Genomic DNA, 14,097 nt, shown 5'->3' on the forward strand with positions numbered 1-14,097 from the left:
TATTCAACAATGCGAAAGATAAGTCGCTTTTGCGCAAATTTGACCCGAAATGTCCGTAGTTCCTTTTTTTAACGACCTGCGGCACATACTGAAAAATAGTATAAAAAAAAAAATGTATGACCTATTTTCAACACTTTTATGAGTGGGACCCTTTTAGGTCCCCAAGAATTTTAGTGGTATTTTACTTATTTTTTTGTACAAAAGTTGTATTTGTAAACTGGGCATTGGATCCACGTTGTTGAGTTCAGAAAAACATGAAGGGTTTTTGACGAGTCACGGTGGAGATCACGCCTTGGAAGTGTTGTGTACGGCGAGCTTATTAATTAGTCACCTGACTCCACCGGAATTAGAAGAATTACAATTGTTGGCAGGGAGGAACACATGTGGGCACCGTTGCGGAAAAAGTTTTTTTGAGGAAGGACATTGGTAGGAGTGCCCACATCCAGCTGGCGGTCGAGGGTGGAGACTATCGCAGCTTTGGGCAAGAACAGGACGTTCGCGGAAACACATTTCACTTCTATTAACAATTGCTCTTGGCAGGTATTAATGTTAATTGTTTTTTCTTCCTCCAAATGTCCAACATGCTTGGGGAATTAGGGACGGGTGAAAAACGTTTCACAAACTCAAAAAAATGTTTGACAAACACAAAATCATGTTACACAAACACAACAGAACTTGGTGGAGTTTTGACAGTACATTCCCTCCATATCATACTACTAGTAATGTAATTTACGTTCTTGATGTCTCCTCTTGTTTTCATGTGTTTTTTGACTTTTGGTCCTGGCCCCCATCGGGACTGCGCACCAAGGTGTGGCATTTTCGTGACTTCTGTGCTTTTCTGTGTTTTTTTGATGAACTTTTGGATCTTTTGGCCATGGCATAATATAGATTAGTGTAGAACCTTTGACACTGAACAAATGACTTAGCAGAACCTTCGATACAGATTTAGGACATCTTGTTTCAGTTTTCGGGAAGTCCTGTTGGGAGTGCTCAGAGAGTATGGGGTATCGGACTGTCTGATTGTGGCGGTCCGCTCCCTGTATGATCAGTGCCAGAGTTGGGTCCGCATTGCCGGCAGTAAGTCGGACACGTTTCCAGTGAGGGTTGGACTCCGCCAAGGCTGCCCTTTGTCACCGATTCTGTTCATAACTTTTATGGACAGAATTTCTAGGCGCAGTCAAGGCGTTGAGGGGATCTGGTTTGGTGGCTGCAGGATTAGGTCTCTGCTTTTTGCAGATGATGTGGTCCTGATGGCTTCATCTGGCCAGGATCTTCAGCTCTCGCTGGATCGGTTCACAGCCGAGTGTGGAGCGACTGGGATGAGAATCAGCACCTCCGAGTCCGAGTCCATGGTTCTCGCCCGGAAAAGGGTGGAGTGCCATCTCCGGGTTGCGGAGGAGACCCTGCCCCAAGTGGAGGAGTTCAAGTACCTTGGAGTGAGGGAAGAGTGGATCGTGAGTAATGCAGACGCTGTATCGATCCGTTGTGGTGAAGAAGGAGCTGAGCCGGAAGGCAAAGCTCTCAATTTACCGGTCGATCTACGTTCCCATCCTCACCTATGGTCATGAGCTTTGGGTTATGACCGAAAGAACAAGATCACGGGTACAAGTGGCCGAAATGAGTTTCCTCCGCCGGGTGGCGGGTCTCTCCCTTCAGAGATAGGGTGAGAAGCTCTGCCATCCGGGGGGGGGGCTCAAAGTAAAGCCGCTGCTCCTCCACATCGAGAGGAGCCAGTTGAGGTGGTTCGGGCATCTGGTCAGGATGCCACCCGAACGCCTCCCTAAGGAGGTGTTTAGGGCACGTCCGACCGGTAGGAGGCCACGGGGAAGACCCAGGACACGTTGGGAAGACTATGTCTCCCGGCTGGCCTGGGAACGCCTCCGGGATCCCCCGGGAAGAGCTGGACGAAGTGGCTGGGGAGACGGAAGTCTGGGTTTCCCTGCTTAGGCTGCTGCCCCCGCGACCAGACCTCGGATAAGCGGAAGAAGATGGATGGATGGATGGATGGATGTTTTCAGTATAGTGAGATTCATCAAATGAGGTTTGACTAAAAGACAAAATCAATGTACATTCCTACAAAGTTCTCCCCAAACTAAAGCATCTTACCAATCCCCTTTCAGGGCAACACAGAGACACTAATGCATGCTTTCATTACTAGTCATACAGGTTAATGTAACGCCCTTCTTTCTGGTCTTCCTAAAAAGGTTATTGCACCTTTACAAATATTTCAAAATTCCGCAGCACGTGTCCTGATGAAGACCAAAAGGCGGGCTCACATTTCACCAGTTTTAAAATCTCTGCATTGGCTCCCCGTGTGTTTCAGCATCAATCTTAAGGTTCTTCTTATGGTTTCTAAATGTTTTTTTTATGGTATTGGGCCTTCTTATCTTTCAGATTTGCTTTTACCCTACAAACCTTCGCGGACCCTGAAATCCCCTGGCACTCATCTGTGATAGTGTTTATTCTTCTGGCTCTTTTGTACTCAGCCATGCCTTCATTTGTTCATATACGTGCATATGTGTGTGTGTTTTTGTATTTGTGTGCGTCCATTGCATTTCTTTTATGTATGAAAAGCGCTTTATGAATAACGTTTGATTGATTGATTACGTTAGGTTTGATTCAAAGACCAAAGTAAAGCCACAAGATGCAACCGCCCCTCTTTATCTTTGGCATAAAAAACCTTTGAGTTTGAGGTCTGAGGAGGTCCTGGCACTTTCCGACTCTCCGGTCTTACTGAACGGATTCTTGCTCATCTGCCGACCAGAGCCTGTGGGTAGCCCAGACGAGACCCAGCAGGCACAAGACGTTGATACAACATTGATTTTACTTACATATGTCCTTTGAAACTGACTTCGAAACAACGTTGCAAAATAGTTGTATTTGTAAATTCAGACAACGTTGCTGTGCAACATTGGATCCACGTTGTTGGTTGGGAAATGACCAAATTTCAATGGTAAAATCAACGTCACACCCTGACATTGAATAAACGTTGTCAAAAAACATGTTGTTTCAACGTTGTATATGTGATGTAGATTATGGTTGGGAAATGACCAAATATCAATGGTCAAATCAACGTCACAATCTGACATTGAATAAACGTCGTCAAAAAGCATGTTGTTTCAACGTTATGTTTGAGTTGTAGAATGTTGGTTGGGAAATGACCACAAGTCAATGGTAAAACCAACGTCAGAACCCGACATTGATTAAACGTTGGAAAAAAGCATGTTATTTCAACGTTATATTTGTGTTGTAGGATTTTGGTTGGGAAATGACCAAATATCAATGGTCAAATCAACGTCACAACCTGACATTGAATAAACGTCGTCAAAAAGCATGTTGTTTCAACGTTGTATTTGTGTTGTAGAATATTGGTTGGGAAATGACCACAATTCAATGGTCAAACCAACGTCAGAACCCGACATTGATTAATTGTTGGCAAAAAGCAAGTTGTTTCAACGTTGTATTTGTGTTGTACAATATTGGTTGGGAAATGACCACAATTCAATGGTCAAACCAACGTCAGAACCCGACATTGATTAATTGTTGGCAAAAAGCAAGTTGTTTCAACGTTGTATTTGTGTTGTAGAATATTGGTTGGGAAATGACCACAATTCAATGGTCAAACCAACGTCAGAACCCGACATTGATTAATTGTTGGCAAAAAGCAAGTTGTTTCAACGTTGTATTTGTGTTGTAGGATATTGGTTGGTAAATGACCAAATTTCAATGGTCAAACCAACGTCAGAACCCAACACACACCCTACACCCTTAATTCCAGAGTTAAGGACAGCAGCGTTACGCCCTGCACTCTCAGCTGGTTGACGTGCGATTCATTAAACAAGCAATTAAACATGACGAGTGGCATACAGACAAAAAAGAGGTCAGTAGGGTTCGCAGCCTATTCATTCAGCTGGGTGTGCCGCTCATGAGAACATTCAAACTCCACCCAAGTGGTAATCACACAAACGTCCCAAGGCCAATTCGGTTGTGTCTGCCTCCCAGTGTAGTACATTAATTAATTACGGGTAAAGTGTCAGGAAGAGACTGCAGTCATGTCAACAGAATGCGGACACAAATGACCCTGGTTGTTAGCTTACGTGTAACACAAACTTGTATCGTGATTAGACCAGAGGTTTTTCAACAGGGGGTCTGTGACCCCTTGGCTTAGGACAATGGTGCCCAAACCTTTTCCACCGAGGGCCAGCGGTAGTTTTGTAGTTTTCCCCATCAAAACCAGTACCATGCGTATTTTTTTTCAAATAACTCAAAAATGCAATTTCTGTAGAAATTTCACGTGAATTAAGATCCAAAGCCGGAGTAAAATGCTAACAGATAGCACGCTGGCCAGATAGTGTCGAGTAAAAGCTATCTAGAGAGTTTAAAAAAAGCTAGCAAGCTAACGGTACTATGCTAACAAGCTAATAATAGCATGCTTACAATTATTATTAGAAAAATACCAAACTATTTGACACTGAGGTTTGCACCTGCTAAATCTGCTAAAAAAGAAAAAGTTAGCATGCTAAATTTAACATGCTAAAATGCTAACTGCGTCAAGTACCAAAATATGTTACTCTAAAGTGTGTACCTGAAAAGTTATTTGAAAATGCGAGCATACTAACGATAGTATACAAACAGGTACCATTTGTCAAGTAACAAATGTTTGACGCTGAGGCGTATACCTGCAAAATTAGCTAAAAAAAGCTAGCATGCTAACAGTACTATGCTATCATGCTAATAATAGCATGCTTACAGTTATCATTAGGGAAATACCAAAATATATGACACTCAGGTGTGCAACTGCTAAATTATCTAAAAAAAAACCCTAGCGTGATAAAAAGCTAACTTTCACATGCGTCGAGTACCAAAATATTTTACTCTGAGGTGTGTACCTGAAAAAGTATTTTAAAATGCTAGCATGCTAACGTTAGCATGCATCAAGTACCAACATATGAAACTATGAAGTGAAGAAGTGTATACCTACAAAATTAGCTTTGAAAAAAAGATAGCATACTAACAGTACCATGCTAACCATTTGTGTGAAAAAAAATTTGACGCCGACCTGCCAAATTAGCTTAAAAAAAGACAGCATGTTGATGATAGCATGCAAACAGGTTCTATTCGTTAACAAAATATTTGACGCTGAGGTGTGTACTTGCAAAATTAGCAAAACAGCTAACATGCTAATATTGGAATGCTAAAGGTTGTGCTACAAGCCACAAATGGCCCCTGGGTCGCACTTTGTACACCCCTAGCCTAAAGTTAAAGTACCAATGATTGTCTCACACACACTAGGTGTGTTGAAATTTGTCCTCTGCATTTGACCTATCCCCTTGATCACCCCCTGGGAGGTGAGGGGAGCAGTGGGCAGCAGCGGTGGCCGTGCCCAGGAATCATTTTTGGTGATTTAAAGGCCTACTGAAACCCACTACTACCGACCACGCAGTCTGATAGTTTATATATCAATGATGAAATCTTAACATTATAACACATGCCAATACGGCCGGGTTAACTTATAAAGTGACATTTTAAATTTGCCGCTAAACTTCCGGTTCGAAACGCCTCTGAGGATGACGTATGCGTGTGACGTAGCCCGGCGAACACGGGTATGCCTTCCACATTGAAGCCGATATGAAAAAGCTCTGTTTTCATTTCATAATTCCACAGTATTCTGGACATCTGTGTTCGTGAATCTGTTTCAATCATGTTCATTGCATTATGGAGAAGGAAGCCAAGCAAGCAAAGAAGAAAGTTGTCGGTGCGAAATGGACGTATTTTTCGAACGTAGTCAGCCACAACAGTACACAGCCGGCGCTTCTTTGTTTACATTCCCGAAAGATGCAGTCAAGATGGAAGAACTCGGATAACAGAGACTCTAACCAGGAGGACTTTTGATTTGGATACACAGACGCCTGTAGAGAACTGGGACAACACAGACTCTTACCAGGATTACTTTGATTTGGATGACAAAGACGCAGACGTGCTACTGTGAGTATGCAGCTTTGGCTTTTTTTTGCGTATGTACGTAACTTTTTTAAAATATATAAGCTTTATGAACCTTGGGTTAGGTGAACGGTCTTTTGGGCTGAGTGATTGTGTGTGTTGATCATGTGTTTGAATTGTATTGGCGTGTTCTATGGAGCTAGGAGCTAGCAGAGGAGCTAGGAGCTAGCATAACACGTACCGTACCGTAAGTGCGCGTCACGTACGTAACTTTTTAAAAATATATAAGCTTTATGAACCTTGGGTTAGGTGAACGGTCTTTTGGGCTGAGTGATTGTGTGTGTTGATCAGGTGTTTGAATTGTATTGGCGTGTTCTATGGAGCTAGGAGCTAGCAGAGGAGCTAGGAGCTAGCATAACAAACACGCAGGTGTTATTATGCAGGATTAATTTGTGGCATATTAAATATAAGCCTGGTTGTGTTGTGGCTAATAGAGTATATATATGTCTTGTGTTTATTTACTGTTGTAGTCATTCCCAGCTGAATATCAGGTACCGTGAGTATGCAGCCTTGGCTGCTAAACATTCGATAACTTGACCGTATGTGCGCGTCACGTACGTAACTTTTTAAAAATATATAAGCTTTATGAACCTTGGGTTAGGTGAACGGTCTTTTGGGCTGAGTGATTGTGTGTGTTGATCAGGTGTTTGAATTGTATTGGCGTGTTCTATGGAGCTAGGAGCTAGCAGAGGAGCTAGGAGCTAGCATAACAAACACGCAGGTGTTTTTATGCAGGATTAATTTGTGGCATATTAAATATAAGCCTGGTTGTGTTGTGGCTAATAGAGTATATATATGTCTTGTGTTTATTTACTGTTGTAGTCATTCCCAGCTGAATATCAGGTCACCCCCGGCTCTCACAGCATCTTCCCTATCTGAATAGCTTCAACTCCCCACTAGTCCTTCACTTGCACTTTACTCATCCACAAATCTTTCATCCTCGCTCAAATTAATGGGGAAATTGTCGCTTTCTCGGTCCGAATCTCTCTCACTTCATGCGGCCATCATTGTAAACAATAGGGAACTTTGCGTATATGTTCAACTGACTACGTCACGCTACTTCCGGTAGGTGCAAGCCTTTTTTTTATCAGATACCAAAAGTTGCAATCTTTATCGTCGTTGTTCTATACTAAATCCTTTCAGCAAAAATATGGCAATATCGCGAAATGATCAAGTATGACACATAGAATAGATCTGCTATCCCCGTTTAAATAAAAAAAATTCATTTCAGTAGGCCTTTAACCCCCAATTCCAACCCTTGATGCTGAGTGCCAAGCAGGGAGGTAATGGGTCCCATTTTTATAGTCTTTGGTATGACTCGGCCGGGGTCCCTTTAGTTCTGCAGAAGGACATGCTTTCTGTTAAGGGATTCATTATTATTATTATTTATATTTCATATGTGTCGTTTGGGAAGCTAAAATGTGTTTCTGTAAGTTGTTTTAACTTTCGCTATGGTTTCGGTTGCTATGGTTACGGGCAGTTCCGTTTCCGCCGGCAGGGAGAAAAAGAGTGAAAATGTTTAGAGAGCTCCGGTGTTAACAAGCACTACCGTAAGTGTAATGGACCCGAGTGGTAGAATATTAAAATCTAATAAAAATTTTGCTTAAAATAAATATAAATATTAAGAACCCAATGTAGTGAGAGCAGCCGTCCCAAAATAAGGAAAGATAATTATGCTTGTTCACAATTTATTACAATCCAAATTAACAAAAAAACGGTCAAGTTGATAATACTAAAAATACCAATTGGTAAACAATATTATCAGTGAGGGTACAACCGTGACAGGCGTAGTGGGTCAGTGTCCATCTCCGCCCACTTCCACGGCGTCCCCCTGCACACAGAATTAGAACGGAGGCAGGCCACGGGGATAAAATAATTTAAAAACACGGAGACGCTCTCCGGGCTGATGTCACACTTACACGCGAGTCAGGGTTTCCCCTGCCTCTGCTGTAGTTCCGCGTAGAAGTATTGGGTACGCCCACTCTCCTCACCAGTCTCTCGTGGGACCTACGTGGCTGTACTCGTCCCGTCTCGCTCCGCCTCTTGGTCGCTCCCGGTGGTCACTGCAGGTCTCCGGGTCCCGATCGCTCCAGTCTCTCGTGGAACCTACGTGGTTGTACTCGTCCCGTCTCGCTCCGCCTCTTGGTCGCTCCCGGTGGTCACTGCAGGTCTCCGGGTCCCGATCGCTCCAGTCTCTCGTGGAACCTACGTGGTTGTACTCGTCCCGTCTCGCTCCGCCTCTTGGTCGCTCCCGGGGGTCACCGCAGGTCTCTGGGTCCCGATCGCTCCTGCCCACAGAACCACACAGCCAGCGCACAACACACGAGCCCGCAAGCCCACAGCCTAAGGCAGTTGAACACTCCCACAGATCCACAATGCATGACACTTACTTCGGAGGCAGAGTTTCCTCTGCCCCTGCGTGTTGTGGGCTTCTTGGGGTTCGCCCCGGTAGCCTGCGGGGTCTGCTGTGTAGTCCTGGGGATTCCTTCCCAGCCTGCGTGCGTCCACCCGGTCGCTCTTGTCAAAGCCTGTCGATCCTTTGGCATGCCTTGCTTGTTCTCTCCTTTTAAATGTGTGCCGTCCAAATGCTCCACAGGTGCGTCTGATTTCAGGTGCCGTTCGATTGGGCAAAGTGACATGTACTGGGTTGTTAAGGGCAACAAGCTAAAAGGGGCAACGTCTTAAAATACAAGCAAAGTCCACAAGGAGGAAAAACATGCAATTAAAAATACAATCAAATTCCACAAAGTGTAAAAACATGCAATTCAAATCCACAGCAATAAAAACACTCTGAGACATGCATGGCAATGAAACAGAAAAAATAAAATCCCCTACTTGTGTCCCATCACAAAAGCTTCCTACTTCAGTGTGTTTTAAGTGACAGTTGGTAAACGTGAAGGTTTAAGGACGTTTAGGCGCTTCAGGTTGCCAGTAGCTGTGACATGTATGCTAACCTCTATTAAGCCAACCGCAGCTCGCACTTGCGTTTTGTTTGCTGCACAGTGACTGCACGAACGGCAGGTTTAGTCACGTTTTGAGTTAAGTTACTAAAGAGACACTCTCCCCTGTGACTGTGTACAAGCTGGAGAGCGAGTGTGGGACCATTAGGGAGAGTTTAGCTGTGTGCTATCGTGGCTACATCACTGCGAGGGATGTGGACAGCGCGAGGTTGGAGTGTTAATTGCACGCGCTCACGGACTAGTCGACAGGGAGGTGACCCAGGAAGAGACTGGTTCTCCTCTCGCTCCAGACTGGGCTCATGAGGCGAGTTAGAAGAAGCACAATGGGAAGTATCCCCCCCTCTCCAACGCCCCCTTTGTATCCAGCAGTTTCAACTCACCCCATTCCCACCTCTACGTGCACCACCCATTCAGTAGGACCGCAACGGACAATCTTCTGGCCCACCAGACTACAGGACTATCACTTGAGTACCCCAGATGAGACTGATAGCCCCAGTAGTTTAGAGAGTAAACCACCCCAAGTGGCGGAGGGCAATACTGCAACACCAGAGTTAGATTTGACTACGCAACAGAGTATTCACCCCTTCTCCTCGATACCAAGGGAAGAAGAGAGACAGGAAAAGGCGGGCCCACTGCTGGCAGCAGTCATCCCCCCGCCAACAGAAATCGCCAGCCAATGTGAGGCGGAGGAGGAGGAACGGCACGAAGAAGATCCACCAGGAGGTGGCAACTTCTTCAAGAACTCTTATCCTCAAGGCAGGCCCCCCAACATAAGGTCTTGCCTATCTTGTGGCCGGCACAGCAGTGTCTATATCAGCCATACGGGTAGTCACCGTAGCAGCCACTCAGGAAGTCAGCTATCTGACTTTCTCAGAAATGAGGTGAAGCATATCCGTCTCCCCAAGAAAGTTGAGCCGAAGTACGGCGGACACGAACGGACTGATCGAGCCACCAAGAGGAAAGAGGGGTCTGTCCGGGTGATGACGACGATCCCAGAGGCTGACACTAAGGAGAAAAGGGACACCCCCCACAGTGAGAGGGGCGGGCCCAAGAAGGGTGATAAGAAATCTCCACCGCCTTGCCCGTGTTGCCGGGAGACGGCAGCTGCTTACTCCGAAGAGATGAGGAAGCTGGTCGAGTCAGAGCTGGTCAAGAAACTGGAACCCAAGGAGGAGGAAGCTAGTGCCGAGTCCTGGTACCTCCCACATCACAACGTGACGCACAATGGCAAGAATCGGGTTGTGTTCAATTGTAGCTTCCAAGTCCGCGAACAGAACCTGAACAAGCACCTTCTTCCTGGTCCAACACTGACCCCCTCCCTACTCTGCGTCATGGCGCGCTTCCGCCGGCGGCAGACCGCGATTAGCGGTGACATACGAAGAATGTTTCATCAGGTCCTGCTGTTGGACAAGGACAAGTCACTTATGAGGATTGTGTGGCGAGAAAAACCTGACGAGTCCCCTCGACTTACCAGTGGGAAGTGCTTCCCTTTGGGACCATCTGCAGCCCGTGCTGCGCAACATACGCCCTTGCAGGCCCATGTGGCAGAAGGAGCCGTACCCGAGGGGGTAACTGACATCGTCCTTCACAGTTTTTATGTAGATAACTGCCTCCACAGCACTGAGACCCTGGAGGAGGCACGTCATCTGGTTCACAACCTGCGCACCCACCTGGCTACCGCTGGCTTCGACGTCCGCCAGTGAGCGAGCAATGACCCCAAAGTCTTGAGGGACCTCCCAGCCGAACAAAATCAGACAGCAGTGCGACCTGGGTCACTCAGTCAAGCAACGACACGCATGAGATGAAGCTGGGCCTCCTCTGGAGCTTCAAATCGGACAAGCTGTGCTACTGGTACAAAGAGATTGAGCCCAGACGCTACGTCACTATGCAGGCGATTTACCGGACCCTGGCGAGCCAGTACGACCCTCTTGGGTACATCAACCCATTCACCACCCGAGCCAAGGTGTTGGTGAGGGAGTTGTGGACTGAGAAGAGGGGATGGGACGACCCCCTCCCAGAGTCACTCGGAGCTAGGTGGTCCGAGTGGGAAGAGGAGCTCTCCACCCTACGAGAGATTGAGCTTCCCAAAAGCTACTTTCCCCCGGGGTGAGTTGGACAGACAATCAAGTCTCACTGCACGTCTTCTGTGATGCATCCGAGCTGGCCTATGGTGCAGTGGGGTACCTGCGCGCCGTAGAGCCCGACGGCACAATCCATGAGTCGCGCCAAAGAAGTTGCAGTCAATGCCCGTCTTGAGCTATGCGCCGCGGTCAGCGGGGCCCAGATGGGGCGACTGTTACAGGAGGTGCTACGACTGGAGGAGCATGAAGTGGTGTCAATCAGCCAGCTGCTATTTAAACCTGCCTTGCCATCCAGTCTGTGCTGGAGTATTGTCGTTAATACTTGTCGATGTCATTGTCTACTACTTGTTGTTGGAGCTACGACTTGTCATTCTCATTGTTTGCGGTAAGCTGTTCCTAATAGCTTTACAGTTTGCTGTCTCCTAGCTCTTTTGTTTCGTGTTATCCTGTTAGCCGTTAGCTGTTTCCAGTTTTTCTGTTTGCTGGTTCCTGTTTTCAGTTTGGCTATTCCTAGTTCCTGGCTTGTGTTTTACATTTATTTTATGGACATCAAATCATGTTTTCCTGCACCAAGCCTGCTTTCTCTGCATCTTGCGGTTCGTCACCAACACAACGTGACAGAATACTCCAGCCTAATTTGAACCCTGCAGATATTTCGATGGCGGAGAGGCTTGACGGGATTGTAGCGCTAATGGCTAAATTGAAGAAAAGTTCGGCCTCATTCCAAGCCCTCTCCCACCCACCCCTGTTGTCTGTGGGCCTATCTGGTGACGTCTGGGATCCGTCCCCTGAGGGGGGGGGGGGGGGGATACGAGTCGCTGTGCAGCTGGGGAGGCACCGCTAATTCCCACCCCAGTGGGTCTGCAACAGACGACGCCATCATCTCCGGTGGGTCTGCCACAGAGGGCGCCATCATCTCCGGTGGGTCTGCAACAGACGGCGCCATCATCTCCGGTGGGTCTGCAACAGACGGTGCCATCATCTCCGGTGGGTCTGCAACAGACGGCGCCATCCTCACCGGTGGGTCTGCAACAGACGGCGCCACCATCCTCTCCGGTGGGCCAGCAGAGGGTGCCACCATCGTCTCCGGTGGGCCAGCAGAGGGCGCCACCATCAACCCCGGTGGGCAAGCAGAGGGCGCCACCATCGTCTCCGGTGGGCCAGCAGAGGGCGCCACCATCGTCTCCGGTGAGCGAGCAGAGGGCGCCACCATCGTCTCCGGTGGGCCAGCAGAGGGCGCCACCATCGTCTCCGGTGGGTCCTCTTACGCCGGTGGACGAGCCGCCTCGCCAATTGCGGCGGCGTTCAACTCGCCGTCGCCACCTGACTCTTCCCCGCTGGTTGCGGGGACACTTGGCCTGGCGGCCCACAACCTTGTCCTCCCTCCACCCTCCCGTGACTTTGGACTGTTTTTTTTTGGGGGGGGGGGGGGGGGTTCCTAGAACGTCTGGTATCCGTTATCGGAAGGGGGGCTACTATCAGGCTTGTCCCTGACAGTTTTGTTTTGTTTTAGTTTTTCCTCTGTGTTTGTCTTCATTTCCTGTCAGCGCTTTTATTTTGGTTGTTTCCTGCTTGTCTCCCTGAGCGCTGTTTCCCCGCAGCTGCGGCTGATTGGCACCTGGCTCGCCGTGGAGTTTACAGTTACGTTAGCACAATTAGCCCCGAACGGGCTAACATCACCACTAACGTGTTACACGTCTGATTCGCCCAGCGACTCTCTGTCGGAGTATCAGCGCTGGGGTCCAGTGCACCACACTTTTGTATTGTCGCTCGGTCCTTCGGCGGAGTGCTTTGGAAGCTACCAGACCGCTCGTCTTTCCCGCCCGGATTGTTTACAACGGGGGCGGGAGCGAGCAGGCGGGCGAGTGAGGGAGGCAGGGAGGGAGGGAGGAAGAGCGTGTGCAAGTGTCGTGGAAAAGCGGCAAAATGTTTCTCTGCTTGCATCACGCAAGTGACGTCAATGCATACTTGCCGACCTTGAGACCTCTGAATTCGGGAGATGGGGGGGGGGGGGGTTGTTGAGGTGTGTGTGGGGGGTTTGAGGTGGGCGGGGTTGGGAGTAGGCGGGTTTGGGGGTAGCGGGGGTGTTTTTGTAGCGGGGGTGTTTTTGTAGCCCGGAAGAGTTAGGGCTGCAAAGGATTCTGGGTATTTGTTCTGTTGTGTTTATGTTGTGTTACGATGCGGATGTTCTCCCGAAATGTGTTTGTCATTCTTGTTTGGTGTGGGTTCACAGTGTGGCGCATATTTGTAAAAGTTTTAAAAAATAAATAAAATAAAATATGACCACCCTCAGTGTGACATGTATGGCTGTTCCTCAAGTATGTCTTGTAATAACTCGTGTGTGTCTGCAGAAGCATCATACAACATGTGTCTAGGCCAGCACACTGTTAGTATGGAAAAAAGGATCATGCAGTGACAGTTTCTAGTGGACAATAAAGGCAGTGCTAGCACGGCACGCCCTCGATGTTGTCGAGAGCCTTATACCACACCGTGATTGGTAGATTCCTTGGTAGATTCCTTGAGCTCCGCACACATCGCTGTTAAGCGCCATTCATTTAAAACTTGCAGGCCGCACTAACATTAAACTTTCATATTAAGGTGGGGGGCCGCAAAATAATGTCTCACGGGCCGCAATTGGCCCGCGGGCCGCGTGTTTGAGACCCCTGGTCTACATAATGTCCAATTCATGTTTCTTCTTGTGATATTTTGTGCAGTTTCATGAACCAATTTTTCCATGTCGTCATTGATGTCCACGTGATGGCCCAGTTTAAGTCTGATTATAATCCAGTTTCCGAGTTTTGAGGTTTGAGTGTCCAGATAAGCCCGCACAGTCCGAAAGTGGCCGCTGTAGAATGCGCTGTAAATTCCCATGAATATTCTGCGGAACAATAAGAAATTACATTCATTTTTCCTCGTCTTCCTTGTCATCCTCCATAGCTTTTGCTCAAGCAGACCATTTCATTCTTGGTCTCTGCGATATCAGATCTCATTTTTCTGATTGCGGTCAGGATTTCCCTGTTCCCAGTGAAGTCCGACCCCATCTTTCTCAGCCTGCG

Source organism: Entelurus aequoreus, linkage group LG07 (genome assembly GCF_033978785.1).
Source record: "Entelurus aequoreus isolate RoL-2023_Sb linkage group LG07, RoL_Eaeq_v1.1, whole genome shotgun sequence".
Taxonomy (NCBI): Eukaryota; Metazoa; Chordata; class Actinopteri; order Syngnathiformes; family Syngnathidae; genus Entelurus; species Entelurus aequoreus.